A 19,004-nucleotide genomic window follows, 5' to 3' on the forward strand; every position below is an offset into this window, starting at 1 on the left:
AAATAATTTTACAGTGTTTTTTAAAAAAACCATTCGTATCTATTTCATCTTAGAATTGAGCAAGCGTTCATTACGAGTCACACCCATCACGAGATCGTAATGCGTCATCTGTAGAATGGGATTCAGCGATCGGGAAATAAGAAGCTCGTGACGAGGAATTCGAAAACGCGAGAATTCGCTGCACGCGAATTTATTTCGAGAATAATTAACATACGTGCTCAGTGATCGTAGATAACCCACGAACTAATTAAAGGCACCCCAAATGTTAAAACGCTATTAGCCATAGCAATTTTCAGTTAAATAAATTCTGTATCTCTCTCATCCCGTTAAATATGCGATATTCCTTTCGCGCGAATAGATCGAAAGAACAAGAATATTAATAGACTATTACTTTTTTCTCATACATCGCTTGATAGCCGTGCATTCAATGCTATTTACGAGTTCACCTCCGCACGTAATACTTAAAAGTTGTATGAGTTTTTATACGAGCGCGTGGATATATTAGAGAAAAATATTAAATATATAGTAAAGAGCTTGCTCTCTTTGTGCGCCAAGTAATTTCCCGGGTTTTAATCAATAAATCTATCAACCGCTCGCAGTTTTTACTTCCTCTCGATGTCATAATTATTAAAATAACCACATAGTGACGTAATTCAACGCGCGCGCACATATACACACTTATGGGAAACATAATCTCTGCAAAACAAAAAAAATCAATGAGGCAACCTTTACGTATCGACGCGATGCCCTCCTCTTTCCGCTCATCTCCTTTTCACCCGCCCATCTTTAACGCTCGAAAGGAAGCGCACGCGTGTGTATGCACGCGTGTATAATCGCGTATTTACGAGGGTGGCCAGATGGAACGCGCCTTTCCCAGAAACGTGGCGCCTACCTCGAGCAAAATGTACGCTTCATCATGTCTCCGGGGATAAGGGAGGAGACCGCAAAATTAAAAAGCTTCAAACGTACAGGCCGCGGAGAGAGAGAGAGAGAGAATACACGAGAAAACACGAAGATCAAACGCGCGAGTGGGTGGACATTCTATATTAGATCGGATACGGCGGTGTCGCATATAAAAATAAAACGGTGCTTCGATGACATTACAGCTTGAGCGCACTCATAAAGGAAGATGAGGCCCGGCTGATCGCGTAATCGGGCTTGCGAGCGACATATACGGCGGCAGGATTATACAAAACAAGCGAGTCCGTCGCGAGGGAGAGATCAATGAAAGGTACGGAAACGCATCGAGCCGACCGAGTGTCTACGTCACCCCCACGCAAAATGAATCTTGTTTTATCCATCCGGGACGAGAAAAGGCGCGTTGCTATCCTCTTAAGCCGCGTTTATGTTCGTTCTACAGCATGATTTATATGCGAATATAGAGTATAATCAAATATGAATAAATTCAATATATACAAGGTAGAAAATAACAATTTGCTAGCCCTTGGAGCTTAGAAAAAAAAAAGTGCAACGCATCCAGATTGTCCAAAACTTTATTTAATATGCCTTCCCCAGTTTCCCTCACAGCAACACTAATTTATTCCAGAATTTATTACAATTTTATTCCAAAAGATTAAGATCTGCGAGGGAGGTTGGGAGAGAGCATACTGACACGTAAGCTTGTATTAAATAAAGTATTGGACTTCCACGCGTTGCATTTTTCTCTGGATCCATAGCAAATGGTTATTTTCTACCCGGTATAATCTCACGCATATCCCTTAAAATTGAAATTCGCGACATTGATCGTCGCGAATGATTCCCGAGTGAATATTCATCTGGCGGATACGGACGATGTAACCGGAAGCTGCCCGCGCGCATATCGATCGTGGAAATATATATATATATATATATATATATATATATATATATATATATATATTTCCGAATCGATTCAGTTTTCGCTTGGATTAGATTTTCATTAATTTTTATATTACTTTGATTGTACGAATTTGACTTTTTAGTTGAATCGAAAATGAAATCATAAAATAAGATGACAATAACGAAGCGAAGCTCGTTTAGTTTACAAAAAAATTGTAGACGTTATAATGTGTCTTCGTGATTATCTCAATATATATATATACACATATACAGTACTTTCGTGAGGTGGACGACTTGAATCACGGCGTTGCATTTATTTGCGAGAGAGGAAAATTAACGCACGTTGTATCGCGAGCTTTCCAGAGTCATATGAAACCACGATTGCCGAGGCAATAGTCACGGATACACTCTCTCGAGCTTTTATCGAGTGGCCGAGCATAAAGCGATATTGCGCATAAAGGACAACGAGTCGTACCCGAGCTCGGCCCAGCCGAGTGGCTCTCGTTGCGTTTCCGTTAAATGCATTTAACGGAGCGAAGGAACTTCTTCCTCCTAGCAAGAATCTCGCTCTCAACTTCTTTGCCGTTCACTTTTACGCCCGGAAAGAAGAACCGAGCGCGCGATTCTACGTGTATCTACAATATTGCACTTTGTCGACGACGTGCTTCTGGAGCGGGAAACGTCGCTCCTTGCGTTAAATGCGCGCTCTCGTCTCATTTCTATATATTTCGCCACGATGACAGTTGCTTAAAAGCGTATGAAAATTTTCATTCAATGTCGTTCAAATCATCGAATCGATTCAGTTTTCGCTTGGATTAGATTTTCATTAATTTTTATATTACTTTGATTGTACGAATTTGACTTTTTCAGTTGAATCGAAAATGAAATCATAAAATAAGATGACGATAACGAAGCGAAGCTCGTTTAGTTTACAAAAAAATTGTGGACGTACGACAATATAATGATGTCTTCGTGATTATCTCAATGTAAATAATTCACGTACTAGCTTGTGCAAATATTTATTCGTTTCCCATGGTATTATTTGTCTCTATCCGCAGAGATACGATGGAAAATGCTTTCTCTCGTCTTTTCTTCTCTACTCTAAGTAAGATAAATACAGCTGTGTACAATCATCAGTTAAAAAGTACGGGTTGATATTTTATTATGTAACGGAGTCCGATTTACGGACGTGATTCGTGAAAAAGTTTCGCGACAACTTTAAATCCGCCCACGATGTACGCGAGTGTCCCTCGGTGAAAAACAACGCGGGGACAGCATACAAACCATATCGAGCACAGAGGAAAATGTCAACTTGTGTAAATATAATGGCGGATTCAATCGGCGCATCGTACGTTACATATACATCACTGACGTCCGCGCGCTTGATTTCATTTGCTTTTCTTCGTACCTGCTAAAATCACAGTAATGATTTTCCCAGCTGGAGTAACCCGCGATTGCGCATTTTTATATAAACGAAAGGGGAGAAAAGAGACAGTTGCCAGACGTTCGTTTCATTTTCAATGATTTTACGCCATGTCATGCATAAAAACAGATGTTTTACATATATATCGCCAACGAGACACGTGTCTTTAAAAAAGATCGCGGTTGAATCCTGCAATCAAAACAGCAGATTTCTACGTCGAAAGCGCAAGCAATTCGAATAAATTATAAATTAATTTATAATATTATTTCGAGATAGGATTTTCAAGAAGGGACAGATCAACGTGTGTAGAATCACGATTATTCTTATAATGGAATTTTTTTTTTTGCGAAAGAAGCGGCTAACGAATGTTTTTCGATGCAATTATTAATTACCGACAAATTTATCGTTGTTAGCGGAAAAGTATCTTACTCTCGGCGCAACGTTAGCGAAAATTATTGCCGTTACCAATATCATTAGGCGCGCCATCGAGAAAAGTTTAATGCCGTAAAAGTTTTCCCTCTAAAAGCGAAACAACGGGCGAAGCAACGGCACGTTACGCCTCGTAGCTTTGCTCGAATGAGAAAATGGAATTTCAAACGAGAGAACCCCGCACGGAAACTACGGCGTTTTAGCACTTGGGTGAAAACGGAAGAGTTACAACTTTCTCGTAGGATAAAACGGCGGACTTACTGCATTATACGCAATGCTTAGTAAATAGCACCGGTTCTCTCAATCGACTCGACTTAATTCATTCATTGTGTAGCGTTTTCTGTACGCAAATTAATGTGTGTGTGCGCGCACTAAGATTTTCACACCTTATTCTTTCTATCTCGACAACAAATTTTAGGGACCTGTTGAATAAACTATAAAAAAAATAATGAAACAATAAAGAAAAGTCACTAAAAGTATTATCTCCTATAAACCGACTTTCTTCTCCATTTTTCAGCGAGATTGCACTTTATCAAAGTTAATTACTATAAATTTATGTTTAATCATCATAAACCTGTAGTTTGCACATTAATTGCTCGTTTAAAAAATAAAACGATACGTCGGTTTATATATATATATACATATATTATTTTTTCCATCACTAATAAACCATTAGAAAGACTCAAAGTCTTATTGGCAAATTTTAATTACTTACGTATTGGCTGAATTTTTAAAATTCCGTGCCTTTTAGTAAGCGCTTCTCGTAATCAATTTTGTTCAATAAAAGAGAGAGAATATATCATCAAGACGAAGACGTAAATTTCTATAACTTTCCCAAGTAATATTACACACAAGTATTCATCGTAGATCTTACTGACGCTTATAAATCCCGAGTTAAATTAAGCTCGAGAATCAAATATAATCTGTACATTTATTCGCGTTGAGGATTTCTTTCAATGTGTGTCCAACTGGGTTAATTATCTCACTTTACAGTGTAGGTGTGTCAGTTCTGTCATTGATACCGGCCCCTGCTTTACTTTCGATCGTAAAGTTCCGGCCAATTGTACGATCTGCAATAGATGCCACGACTGATTAATTATGCGCTGAAAAGGGACGTGAAAGGGTTATTCCTTTTTCTAGCGAGCTTTGAAAGTCACTCGTTAATTATCCAAAACTTTGATCATTTCGGTACGAAAATACGAAATACCTGATGAAAACAGTCCTGGAGTTTTCAACCGACTTGTTATTATTATATGCATGCATAAATACGTATAAATACATGCGTATAATAACGTACTTATTACGCTTTATGTGGCGAGAGCAATTGGATTATTTACATGAATTATTGGCTTTACGTGAATTGCTATTCAAAATGTTTAAGCTTGATAATAAAACTCAAACGTTTCGATGCATCGTAATATAAATTAAAATGCGACAGAAAGTTTCGACGTACAGTTGAGCGACGTTATGTGCAATCTTTCTGTGTTTAAATATTATTGTATAAATCTCCGTAACTTTTTTATTACTCTCAATTTTTTTATTATTCTATCTTCGCGAAAATATTTGAATTGGAAACAAAGACGCTCCGATACTTTTTGCGAACAAAACTTATTTCGAGTTTTGAAACTTTTATATCGCTTAATAGAGCGAACTTGTACATTTCTTAAGGATTAAAATCATCTATTATATATGGGAAAGAAATTGCTTCTTGCAATAAAACAAACTTTTAATACAAGTAATTATACATTAAACAAATTGTAGTTACACATTTCATGAGAGATGCCTTCCGAAAATATTTTAATCTCTCTTTATTTAATATATATATATATATATATATATATATATATATATATATATATATATCTTTATATATAATTTTTTATAGTGGAAATCATATGTAGATTTAGATTGTAAAATAAAAAACAAACACGCCAAAATGCAATAAAAATCAAACGAGAGTTGATATGTTTATCATAAGCAAACGAACCTAATCCAAACAGTTTTATTCAATATCCCTGAGTTGAAATTTTGCTCGTATTTTCAACTTTCATTTTCTCACTTTGTGGATTCTGGAGGATTCTGGTTTGTGGATTCTGGAGGATTGGGAGGATTTAATTTATATAGAAATTTAGCTTCTATCTTCGTATCTCAAATAGACAGTAAACGAACCATCTTCCGCTATAGATTAAATGGTTTCATACGAAAATCTGACTACTTGAGGGTGTCAAATTAAATGTGTTAGATCGTGAAAATTAAGATAGAAAGTAGAAGAAAAATTTCGAGAAGCCTCCAATTTATCATTCACGTGCGCATCATCGTACGAAATTTATGATAGAACGTCGTTCCCTTCCAAGGAGAACTTCCCTCTCACAAAGAGAGCCGTTAATCCTCCCGATACGTCCTTAACGTAATAATTAACTCGAAGATGTACGCGCGCCATTTCGTCACTCGATCTCCCCGCCGCTTACTTATCAACCGTATCCTCATTAATCTCGCGGGGAGCGAGCGGACGGCGTATCGTGACTTTCATTAGTCGGAATAAAGGCGTGTGTTGAAACTCGCGGAAACGTGTCCGAGGATCAAGAGCAGCTCGAGGAAATCTAGCGTGGCTCGTAAGGGCGCGTTTATCGTCGGCCGCCATTTACGTGGCCTAGAGTAGTGCAGACGGATAGATGGGAAGATAGGGAAGATTGAGAGAGATGTGTGCGTGTGTGTGTGTGTAGAGAGAGAGAGGTAAGTATAGGGTGGCTGTGGAAAATTCTTCGCGGGCGACGATGCTTGCTCAGCGTCGGCGTAGTGAGATTCTCACCGGCGGAACACCCCTGACCCACCTGTTACTATCGGCAGTCTATCTGACCACGCGAAAGAGAAAGAGAGAGAGAGAGGGGGCGGAGAAAGAAAGAAAATTCGCGCCGCGCCTCTCGTTTCACATGCGTGACCTTTTGCGGTTACGGCGAAAAATGCGTGACTGTGGAAAAAAAGAATCATTTACAGCAGCAAGTCTATCCCTACTCTGTCGCACCTGCCTACTACCACTTGAATTTGCATCCTACACTCCTCCCTCACTTCGTGACTTGCAGCCCGTAAAGATGTCCGCGTCAGCTTGGAGGACCCTAAGCGCGAAGCAAACCTCCCTCTATTTCTTTTATCGTGCTTTGCTTTGCTCGTATTTTGCTTAATTCTTGTGCCAAGAACATTTCTTAGGAAAGGTCTTGCCTCTTATGGAAACAGCAATTTTTATATTTTAATTAATATTAGAAAAATATTACATTCTTAATATTATAAATATATTGCCTGTTATAATTTTTATATCAAAGTAATTATATAATTCTTTACGTCGTACCTGGTTTTACGCAGGAATATAATCTTCTTAGCAATATCGGCCGATCGCTCTCAATTGGATCGAAAGAATATATATAATCATCGGAGACGATCAATCATCGAATTAATAATCGAGATTTAATACCGGAAATAAATTAAAAAAGACTTTCCCGCATCGAGAAAGAGAGAGACAGAGAGAGAGAGAGAGAGAGAGAGAGAGAGAGAGAAAGAGAGAGCGGGACGGGTCTACGAGTGACCCTGTACCTTGTCACCGATTACGATCCTCACGGGCATGATGTTACGTCGCATCGCGGCACTTATAGACAATTACGTCGCTCGTACGTCCCGATCGTATTGTCGCAATCGTATCGTCCCCCGATCGCGAATAACGAAGGAGGCGACGGCGACGCCACGCATATCACAAGTGGAACGTGTCTGGCTCGAGTCAGACGCGCGTCCTGTTGCGCTTGGCGAGCGTACGACTAGTGCGGCGAGTGAGATCACTATTGGTCCGACTATAACGGAGTCGCATCACTGACTGAGGCCTTGCCTCATGCGGGCTCACCCGCGTCTCCCACTGCTTCCGCGTCGATCCTGGCTTTGGCGGAGCTCGGCAACACATTGGCGTCACCTGGCGCCGCACGATGGAAAGAAATCTCGAACACCCTGCCCCACGCGAAAAGAGGAACTCGAGCCAAAAATCACGAAATGTCATCACTATGTAGATATAAAAAAATCTCGGAGGGAAAAGTGCGATTAATTCTACGTGATTGAAAGAATGATTTTGCTGATCCCTTGAGTTTTAGAAAAGATCTTCTTTGGTCTCGTAAGTAACACATTATTTAAAGAAAGACGTTATAGATATTGTCTTAGGTATCCCGTTTAAATATTGTATACATATTGACGTTCTTTTTTAATTCCCAAAATTATAATTATTATATATAATAGAAAAGCGATAAGGTTTTCAAATAAAAAATATATTGTAAAAAATGTTACAGTATAATATTATATTTATTTTTAAAGAATTTTATATTTATAGAATTTTTTATAAGAATTATTATAGTTAAGATTAACGTTGCTCCTCAGCTAAAGATTAATAAGTGTCAAATTAATTCGATCTAAGGCACGTTCTTTCAAAGTCTTGTGTTACACGTACAAATTATTATAGTTTTGCTGTATGCATCCTGTATCGGTTTTCCTGTCAAGTCCGTTTATATCTAGGAAAACGATATGTATTACCATAAACGATATGTATTACCGAGAAAGTTTGCCTGAGACGCAAGGTGGAACGTTTCACGACCGAAAATCCATATGACATATCGAGTCAAAAATTTTTTTCTTTTTCATCCTCAATTTTTTATACTTAAGGATTCTAGAAAGTTTCAATACACTTAATTTATATAAAAATTGAACTCTTATATTTTGTGTAACAGTTTCCGTTAATTTATTTTACGCATTGTTTTTCATTTTTGTAATTATTATATAAAACACGTACAAAAACAATTCACGACATGTATGGTGATCTTTTTCGAAAGTCCGAAAAGTAAAACAGAGTGAACTAGAAAAATTTAATATTTTTCCAACGTTTGTTCACAAAATCGTATATAATCGAAAGAGAGAGAAAGCAAACTTTTTATATATTTATATATTTAATATATATTTAAAAATTTATATATTTATTATATATTAAAAAAAAATGGAAAATACAAAGACCAACAGACAGGAAATAATATGTAGATTACAAAGAAGATTTTCATAATGTAACAGCTTGTCATCGTTGGTCTACATTTATAGCCGTATTATGGCAGTCTCTTTGCAGCGGATCAATGAAACAAAGAAAATTGTCCCGTTCTCATATCGAAATTTACAGGGTATATCAAAAATATGTCAGAAAACGTCAGTAGCATTATTTCCTCTGGTTCCCGGTATCGTAATTTTATAAAGGTTGTTGAAAACATCGAGAGAAAGGGAAAAGATAAAAGTCACGTTATTGAACTTCAAGGAAGTCGTAGTTAAAGTTTTCTACGCTTAAAAGAACCACTCCTTTTGCGCATTAAAAGGACGAACAATATCGACTAAAAGCTTCCAAAGTGATAGAAATTAATGTCTTTTTTTTATTGTCTTGGTTATCGTCGTATTGAAGGATTCGAAAACTAAAGTTTAGCTATAAAGAGAGTCTCCCGAGACTAATGTTCGATCTAACAAATTATATTTTGTATATCTTTCTTTTTTTATGTCTCTTGAAAATTTCACGCAAATTTCCTACGCTACGTCACACGTAATTTTAAATACTCACAAAAAAAAAAGTACTTAAACTAATGATGAGCCATTAAACGAACTCGCATCCCGGATTTGACAGGACGCACGTGACACACACCCACGCTCGCGCGCGAAAGTAATGATGCCGCTGAGATGACATCGCCGTCGCTGAATAATCGGATGTCATTCACGCCGATTTTCAACGACGAGATGCATCCTACACAAGAGTTCCCTCTATTCAAGATCATTCATTATTCGTCGGACAATCGATGCAATGAAAGGTGCCGGGAGTCTCCCTTCGTCGTCGTGAGAGAGAAAAGGAAAGAAGTAAGGTTTTTGGCAGCTGGTCGTGAAAAAATAAAAAAAAAAAGACGGAATCTTACTTTTAGTTTTGGAAGCTACCTGGCTACACTTTCGCCATATTAATAGAACAATATTTGTATCCTCCCATTCCGATTTTTCCTAGTATATTTCGTCTAGTATATTTTTACGTATTTACGTTTGAACTTTTTTCATCGTCTACTGCTGACTTTGCGACGAAAATAGCAGACAAATATCCTGCGATAATGCTATGTGAATAAAGATTGATCTCATACCGCTTTTATTTTATTTACAATTAGTAAATATATATAATCATAATAATGATGCAAAATTAAATATCGGATTATATAGTAAAACGAATGCATTTAACGTGGAATCGCATCTGCCATTTTTTTTCTATCTTTGATTCTGTATCGACAAATTTAAATAGAATAAATAATTGGTAATTATTCCTAAAAATATATCAAGAGTGAACGATTTTTCATTCAATAATCATTTTTGATAAAATGTGTGTCAAACTAAAATTTTGATTTATATTTTTGTAGAGAACGCGTCCCAGAGAGATCACTGATTTTTACAAAAAAAAAAAGTGTTTCCACACCTGCATCCAATTAAAAACTGAGGTCATTTCGATTTTAATTAATTTCAATTTATATTAATTTTTACTAATTAAATCAACTCTATATTTGGCAGCAGGACTGATTTATATATTTCCATCACAAGTTTAATATATCAATTAAATCTTTTTAAAACGCGCCAGAGCAACTAATAATCATTCTACTTTAATGAACAGTCATTTTTAATTGATTCCCACACACATATATATATATATATATATATATATATATATATATATATATATATACATTCCCCTATTAATTCTTACATGTTAAACAATATTTTGTTAACTTAAACATTTGATAAAAGATTGTTAGAATTTTGATATTGTTCTTTTATCAGAGAGCGATTATTTCGTTCGATCACTTGTTGCTCTAAAACGTGTCGTCGCGAAGTTGATTCAGATTCCACGTATTATCAACGGCGTACATCGACGGCGTTCTTGCCCTATCTCGGGGGTTGCTCGGGTACTGCTAAGGGAAACTTTATCGATTATGACCCATGGCAGCTCTATTACGTCGGGGTTTACCGACTATAAGCAGTGCATCAGAATCACCCTAGTTTACCGACAGACGAACCCTTCTACTGGTTCTACACTATACTAAATCGAACTTTATTAATAATAATAATAATTCATGACTATATCAACAATAACAGCAATAAATATATCCGTGCCAAGGATTTATTTCTTAATTATTCTATTTTTAAATATTCTTTCAATTACTGCTATTTTTATAAAATTAATCGACAAAATCCGTCTTCATCTCGCAAAAATATCTTTATTTAAATCAATTTTTTTTTCTTGATACTTATTAATATAATTTAAAGATAACGATAAGAGAAACAGTATAAAGTTATCATTAATTATAAGATTGCTGGTGGACGATATATATATGCGTGACAGCAAGTGATGTTGTTCATTAATTCAAATTACATTAACAATTTAGAGAATAATGGATCATATGATTTTTGAAGCGTGACGTCGCGTATAAGCGCTCTTTACTTAATTAAATCCTGATGGGGTACGGCGCCAATACACGCTTGTATGTCTATTTATAAAAGTAACATTTAAAACAATCTGCCTGATTACATTGCTGCCCCGTCATCTCGTCTGAGATCGCGCGATTATCAAACGCGATGCTTTCAGATTTAAAAAGTCATCCTCTCGTTTATTCGAATTTTTTTTAGCAAATTTAAAGTCAATTTCTTTTGCTGGCTAAAAAATTTTTAAAGAGATCATTGTTTGGCATAAAAGTGTTTCCGAATCTTATCATTAAATATATTTTGCAATTATAGATAATTATAATCCTCTCCCGTTCTTCCTCAAATTAATAATCTATCAAAATTCACTTAAAATAAAATAAAGAATAAAATTTTTGCATCTTCCAATAGCTTTTTGCTTTTATTCAATGTTTATAACGATCTTTCGAAATTTTTTACCTACAAAACCCCGACCTACACTCATTCCAAATGGGTCAAAGAATCTGCGGATAAAAAATGGTGGCCTAGTAGGTCTAGGACGCTACATATGTATGTGTGCGGTACAGTCTCGTCGAGCACATCCTTACGACACAAAAACGCTTGTTCAATGGAAACCTACATGTTTCAACCCCGTTCATCGTAAAAGTGGACATAACTGGGTTTTAGATAGGAAGCTTTTGACTTATATGCGATAGTCGAACCGATTCCTCGGAACGCCATAACTCGGTAACAAACCATGCGTAATTCCTTGGCGAAAGAGAAAAATCACATGCCAGAGAAGCAGAAACGAGAAGAATAATGCACGGAGAACGATAAGAGCGTATTTCTTATAAGAATACGTATACCGTCAAATTTGAATTTACGTCTTTCGTGTAAGAAAAAAATTTCCAATAAATCCAATAAATCAAACACATTAAAATTTTATTAAATTTCAACTTTTAAAAAGTAAAATGCAATGATTTTAATTTTTCCTATTTTACTCCCTTTTCTGGCACAATTAATGCTGGAACAATCGTTGACAATTTGCCCAATATTTCAATCTCATTTGCATTTAATTGTGAAATTTAATAGCATTAACTCCAAAATTTCGTTAAAATCAGTCAATAGATATTACGCATCTAATTGACATTCATGACATTTGAAAATTGAATTTATACTACATTCAGAAGAAATAGTACAATAATAATTTACTGCTACATAGATGCTATTTTAGTTGATATTAAAAAGAGACATATCGATAGTAAAAATGTAATAATACCATTCATCACAATAGATAATACATATATCTCTTTTTATATCTTTTACATGCACGTAAATCCAGAAGTTATTATAGAAATAAATTAAAATTTTACTTATCTTATCTTTGTTGCGAAAAACGACATAATTTTAATTTAAATTATTTTAACGACATATATTTTTATTTGAATTTTCGCACTAATTACGAAAATTTCCATTTTACATTAAATATCTAAAATCCCATTTAGAAAAGCGAACTTTTGGAAACGATATTATTTTACCATTACGTTACCATTACTATCCTGTTTTAATTCTGGCATAAGTTTCTCATAATTTTCTCTAAAACTTTATCATTTTTTTTTTTTCATTCTAACGTAAAAACATAATGACTTGTTATTTAAAAAAATTCATGTTTTTACTAAAATTTTTTTTTGAAAAAGACTCATATATTTACGTTAATAACGTAGATTTTTGTATTTACATGCGAACAAAATGTATGATAAAGTTATATTTAAAAAAATTTATCTTATTTTTTGTGAAACATTTCCTCTAGCTTGTAATGAATAATAGAGAAAGTAGAGCAAGAGAGAAAGAGAGATCAACAGAGAACAAGTGCTACATACAACGGTTGATTTTCCTCTCGGCAGTAGAACGCATTTTCTTTCTTGGAATCGACCAGATCCTTCAACAAGTGCGGCTCTTCCCTCCGTTTCTGATTGTTAATCATCGATCTTACATCTGTGATAGTAGCGTGGAGTATACTAATGGAGGCGAATCACAAACAAACGGAAAGAGCATGTATTATTAAACAAGAGCTGATTCATTGCTCGGAGCTTAATTCGATGGATACTTTCAGTGGAAGATTTAAAAAAAAAAGAGGCCCGTTTCTTTTTTCCTTATCGTTTAATGTTTCAATGAGTGCTCGTTGCGATAAATTATTCTGACCGCTCATATTTTTATTGAAACTTTTTGAGACGGATCGTCAGTGTTCGCTTAAAGAGAATAAATTTATGCAAAAATCCTATTTTTATTTACATTTATAATACATCCATATCGTATTTGATATCGTGATAACGATAAATGAATTGAGATGCATATTTGTATGTAATCTCTGTGACCTCTCGCAAATTTGAACAATTTTGTCAACGACATACGATATATTCCATTAATGAAATCGAGATACAAAAATAGTTTTTTTCCGAATATAAAAAGAAACTACGATTATTTATTTTAATTTTTGACATCGAATACGATTGCGACCTTTAAATTATTCCATAACGTTATAAGTTAGAAAAATTTATGGATAAAATTGCAAAAAGTAGCTACATATAATTAATGTTTTTTACCATATTTCATAATTACTATATGTAATGTGTTGGAAAATCCGAAATCGTATTCAGCATCAAAAAGACTGTGGGAAATAATTACTTTTTTCTTATTTCTCTGTTGTTGAATAATTAATAGCCATTTTAAAATTCAATACGAGACCGAATGCATTAATCTTACGATAAACTAGTAAATATTTAAATATAGATATTGTTTACGACACTATTAAAAAGTATTGATCGATGGCATTCTCCGTCAAATTACATACGCAGAGTTCTATAGAGAAATAAAACTCGCGAACCTATATCTTCATATACGTATATTATATATGTGGCCCCCCTCTGTCATACGCAATTCTTGTGATAGGTCGGTCACTACGTCGTATCAGTCGCTTTATAGAACGCCCCCATTCTCGTTAATCAGAATAGGACGTGATGAGGGGCAAAAGAAAAAAAAAAAAATGAGGAAAAACGATTTACTTCCATCGTCTTATTTTCCCGCCCTATATGAAATAACGTTATATTACACTTACGCAGATCCCGAGCATCTGCGTGCTTCTAGACACGACGCGTGAACTTTACCACATTTTCGCCTGAAGGCGGAGGCGGTATGCGATTTTACCAAGTAGACGAGAGCAAGTATACAGCGCGGAGATTTATCTTAACCGTGAGAGAGAAAATCCGTGCATCGTCCTTACAAATATAATAATGAGGAAAAGAATAGACGGGCAATGGGCGTTACGTAAAACTCTTTATCGACGATAATAATATATCGTCTCCGTCTATCGTGGCTATCTACGATGACGGTGTGCGTTGCAAAGGTGACGTTTATTTTTAACGTAAACTGCGTTAACCGCTTTACGCGGAAGCAAAGGGTTATCCGGAACCATGGATCCCTTCGTGATAACAGGAGGTAACCCTACCGTAAAGCAGAATTAATCGTGACACGCGGGAACGGCGTTCGTGTCTTATCGATGATCAATCACTTCCACACGTCGCTACAAAAATGTATTTTCTATTAGTTTAAACGTTTTCAGTATCTTTAGTCACGTACACATATTGCTTTTTATTTGCGATATGCAAATCTTAAGTTGCAGCTTTAGGCATATGATTTGTAATCGAAAAAATAAATAAAAAAAAGAAAAGTCACAACCGACATCTAGCAAGAATATTGTTACCCCTATTAATTTAACCCCCGCTATATAAAGTCTAATATATAGTTCAAAATTAAATGCCTCAATTAGATGTTTAATCGGCTAACAATGTAAGTAAAGTTCTTTGTTTTTTGAATCATTTACTCCAAAAAAAAAAGTAAATCTTAAGTAACTTGTAGATGCCACAAAAAGTTAATATAAAATATATATATATATATATATATATATATATATATATAAATTATTTAAAATACAAATAAAAAGAGAGAGAAAGAAAGAGACAATTGAATCAAATAACGTGCATTATTTGTATTTTCAATTGGCGCAACTTTCTGATATTGTTTTACCTTTGTGAATAAAACAAATATAAAGAATAAAATTGTAAAGTATTTTTTAAATTTGCATGTCTCTTACATAAAATTAATTTGCATATATAATGTTCTCTAATTTATTCTTGTACACCAGATATATTCCTAAACGATTTTAGATTGCACTTGAGAAATTACCAGTTGCAGTTTTTGTGGAATTATTAGTTTGAAACTAAAATATAAAATTCTGAAGCCATTTCTAATTTATCGTTCTATTGTAGCGATACAATAAAATATAAATTAAAGCTTCGCCTTTTATTGCAATATTTCACACCATGTTGCAGAAACTATGAAAATAATTAAAAAACATATGTCGAACGCGCTTATATCAAGCGCACATCGTCGTTAAAAGTTTTATAAAAGCAAATATTCTGCAATCGATATTTTTATTTACAAAAATCCAGTGCAAATTAGTTGAAAGGTTTTATTGTGCGCGCGGGATATGAGCGAATTTCAGTACATTCTGTATTCGTGATTGCGCGATTGCACAATAGACCAGCATACGAATGTTCATTTTATTCAAGTAGAAATATCACAATCTTGTTTCCTTTTTCTCTTTCCCTTTTTTTTTTACATTATGATAACGTAATTTCGCGAAAAAAAAGAACCCGCTATGCAAATCAGCTGTAACTATTTGCGCCGACAAGCAAAATGCTTGCGAATATCTCCGGATACATATTGTCAGGCGACTCGGAAGAAAATATTTATATATTTATACTTAACAGCAAAATCAGTCTGATTTTTATGTTAACATTACAGATATGACATAAATTTCTCTGAAAATATGTTACATTGTAACGATAAAAAATGATTATTTTATTACTGTCTCCTTCTTCTACATTTTTTTTTTTATTAGAGCTTTTTGCATTCATGACGCGCGTCGCATGACGAAACATCGCATTATGACGCGTCTCGCAACGTAGCGTTTCACCGTCGAGACATCGTAATAAAAAGTATATACAACGTTTAACAGGTCGATTTAAAATCATTTGCAATCGCGTGAATAGCGAAAAAAAAATGCGAGAATACTCCTTTCTTATACTTCAAAGCAAAACGAGACGAAACAGAGTTTTGTCTGCGCACGTGGCTGCTCGATAAAATCGCAATTACACGAAGAACGCGGCAATTAAATAGCATTAAACGCAGTTTTTAATCCGTTTTGTTATCCCTTAAACTTTTTCTTGCTGCTTTTCTTAAAGTAAGAGTTAATAGAAAATTAACACTGGCGAATAAAGGAACTTATGGGTAACCAAGAGGAAGAGAAACTTTGGCGAAACAATAGACATCTGTTTCAGAAATCAAAATCGATACACGTGTTGTATTGTTGCCCTTGTAATCATATCGTCGGTAGAGTATTCATCGATAGAACTTTGAAATTCATACTTCTTATTGATACAAGACATCAACGAGAAGCGTTCGATATACATAAATCAATGTAAACTCTCATAACACGGTGGCAAGAAGATAGCTAGAATCAATTACAACGAGGAACAATCCTCGCGACAGTTTGAATCCTTCACCACTATACACACTACAGAACAGACAAAACCCGAAATTAAATTCGACAGTGTGACGTAAAAGCAAAACCTTTCTAAATGAAATCCCGATAAATGGTTTCGATAAAGAGTTTCGTTTACATTAAAAATTGTACATTACAGAAGATTGTAGAGATATTTTTTTCTTTCTGACTTGAAAAGCTTTTTAATTATAATTCTTTTTTATTTTAAATTACCTATAAATAATAAATATATTTATAATTTAAATAAAAATTTGAAATTATTTAAATAATTTCCTTAGTTTTGACTTTAACGATTTTTTTCTATTCAACTCTTTCTAGATACAAAATATGTCAGAATCCAATACTTTGCTTAGTTAAACTGTAAATTATAAGAAGAATATTTTTCGATTAATTTAAAAGTAAAATTCGTTCCTTTATTCTCATTCTCTTTAATGTCTTACTTAATTACTTTGACCACCCAGTTCCCCAAATTACTCGTCGCCCACATGGCTCAAATTGCTTTGCTGAAAACCTTTTTTCCAGCCAAATTTTAGCTTCCAGCATATAATCTCGATAGAAAAATTAAAAACGTAGCAACAGTTTTCATCTGGTGGAAAATTTCATAATTTTTCAGCAAGAAAAAATCAATTTATCCTCTCCCCATAAAAAAGCGTAATACTCTAACAATTCGCAGCGATATATCGTGACTTGGATGGCAAAATATCATTTCGTTCTGTCACATAGAATTTACTTTTCATTTAGATAATGGACCAATCACAAAGATTACTTCTACTTGAAGTATTAACATCTTCGAGAGAGAAATATTTTAAGCGAGATACCGCAGCGAGTTGCACGGTTCATATGTAAAAATGAATAATGTTTGCAATGAACAACTGGCATGTTATACGATTAAAAGTATCGCCGCACCCGGAATAGGCGCTCAGCTGGCAGTAAATTTAACTAGCGCGAGGATAGGCGCGTTTCGTGAAGTTTATCACCGAGCGTTTTACGCCCAAATTTATTGGATAAACGCGATGCCCCGATAATCTGAAACAATCGCGAGCATGCAGGTGGTGGTGCCAGACAATTTCACGACACATTTTCGACTCTCGCTCTACGCGGCCGCTCTGCGCAGAAGTTATTTGTGAATTTTGTAAATCGATCACTATCAAAATACATTGGGATTTATTAAAAATTGAAGCAAGTAAAATTATCTAAGAGAAAGATTCACCGAAGCTTCTAATTTTTGGGAAAAAAAAATGGTGGTATGGGAAAGAAACTTGATTCGCATCGCGTCTCGAAAAGGCCCGAATCCCTTTTACCTTCAATAATCTCTCGAAAGATCAAAAACAAAATGTGTTGTGTTTTATTTTTTGCGTCGTGAGTAGAGAGGCTATAAAATATTTTAGTCTTTGCATATGTGAACTTTTATGGCTAGTCGATACCGCATGGTATCGAAATAAAACTGACATGCTTAACACATTAAATTACAAAAATTCATAAATATCTGAAAATATACGTCACGGTTGAATCCCATTTTAAAATTTTCAGAATCGGGTTAAACGATAATCAAACACAATTAACAATCGCGTAATATTTCGAAAGAAAAAATAATTCAATTTATGATACCATTCATAATTTTTAATCAAAATAAAAGTTATCCGATATTGATACTATCATAATTATATGCGTAATTCGATCTAATAAATACTCTAAAACTTTCGTAAAATAGGTAAAGATTTTTCAAAAAAAAAAAAAAAAAATAAATAAATAAATAAATAATCTTATATAATTTATTAGAATTCGTGAAATGGCAGATGTATCTTTTCTCTTTCCTTAGATCCACCACGTCGAAAATACAGTTTTCATGGTAAATTCGGAAATTAAATGAGGTCTTAGGTTACGCTAGGTATCTATATATCTCCGATAATTCCGATCAATATCAATATTCTTTGATAGTTAGCGGGCGATAAATCAATTAGCGGACGATAGTGCGCGGAACGTTTAAGCTCGGCTGGAAACAACATGGGTTACCACTCAATCGTCGGAAGAGTGAGTCGCACGTAAAGATAATCGACCGGAGAAAGCAGCGAGCCCCGAGCAGGTACTGGCAAGGAAATTGGTATCGTTCTCTCTCATGCGGAAGGAAGCTAAACAAACCGCTGCGACTGAAAGGATGATAAGTTAACGCGAGCGATCCAAGTACACGTGTCTGTTGTGGATTTAATTATAAAATAAATCAATAGCGCGCGT

The 19,004-nt window shown here is 34.8% G+C and overlaps 1 protein-coding gene across 6 annotated transcripts in view; it reads right to left on the reverse strand.

The window, feature by feature from the left end:
* Positions 1–19,004, reverse strand: part of LOC126850009 (synaptotagmin-7) — a 150,069-nt gene that overhangs the window by 41,349 nt on the left and 89,716 nt on the right. Inside the window, exon 1 of one of the 6 annotated variants that reach the window (XM_050592586.1) lies at positions 7,256–7,511. The exons of the other annotated variants lie outside the window; for them this stretch is intronic. The gene's annotated coding sequence lies outside the window, so the exon portion shown is untranslated. Of the gene's footprint in view, positions 1–7,255; positions 7,512–19,004 lie in introns of those variants that run through there. 6 annotated transcript variants of the gene reach the window in all.

This window comes from Cataglyphis hispanica, chromosome 5, assembly GCF_021464435.1.
Source record: "Cataglyphis hispanica isolate Lineage 1 chromosome 5, ULB_Chis1_1.0, whole genome shotgun sequence".
Taxonomy (NCBI): domain Eukaryota; kingdom Metazoa; phylum Arthropoda; class Insecta; order Hymenoptera; family Formicidae; genus Cataglyphis; species Cataglyphis hispanica.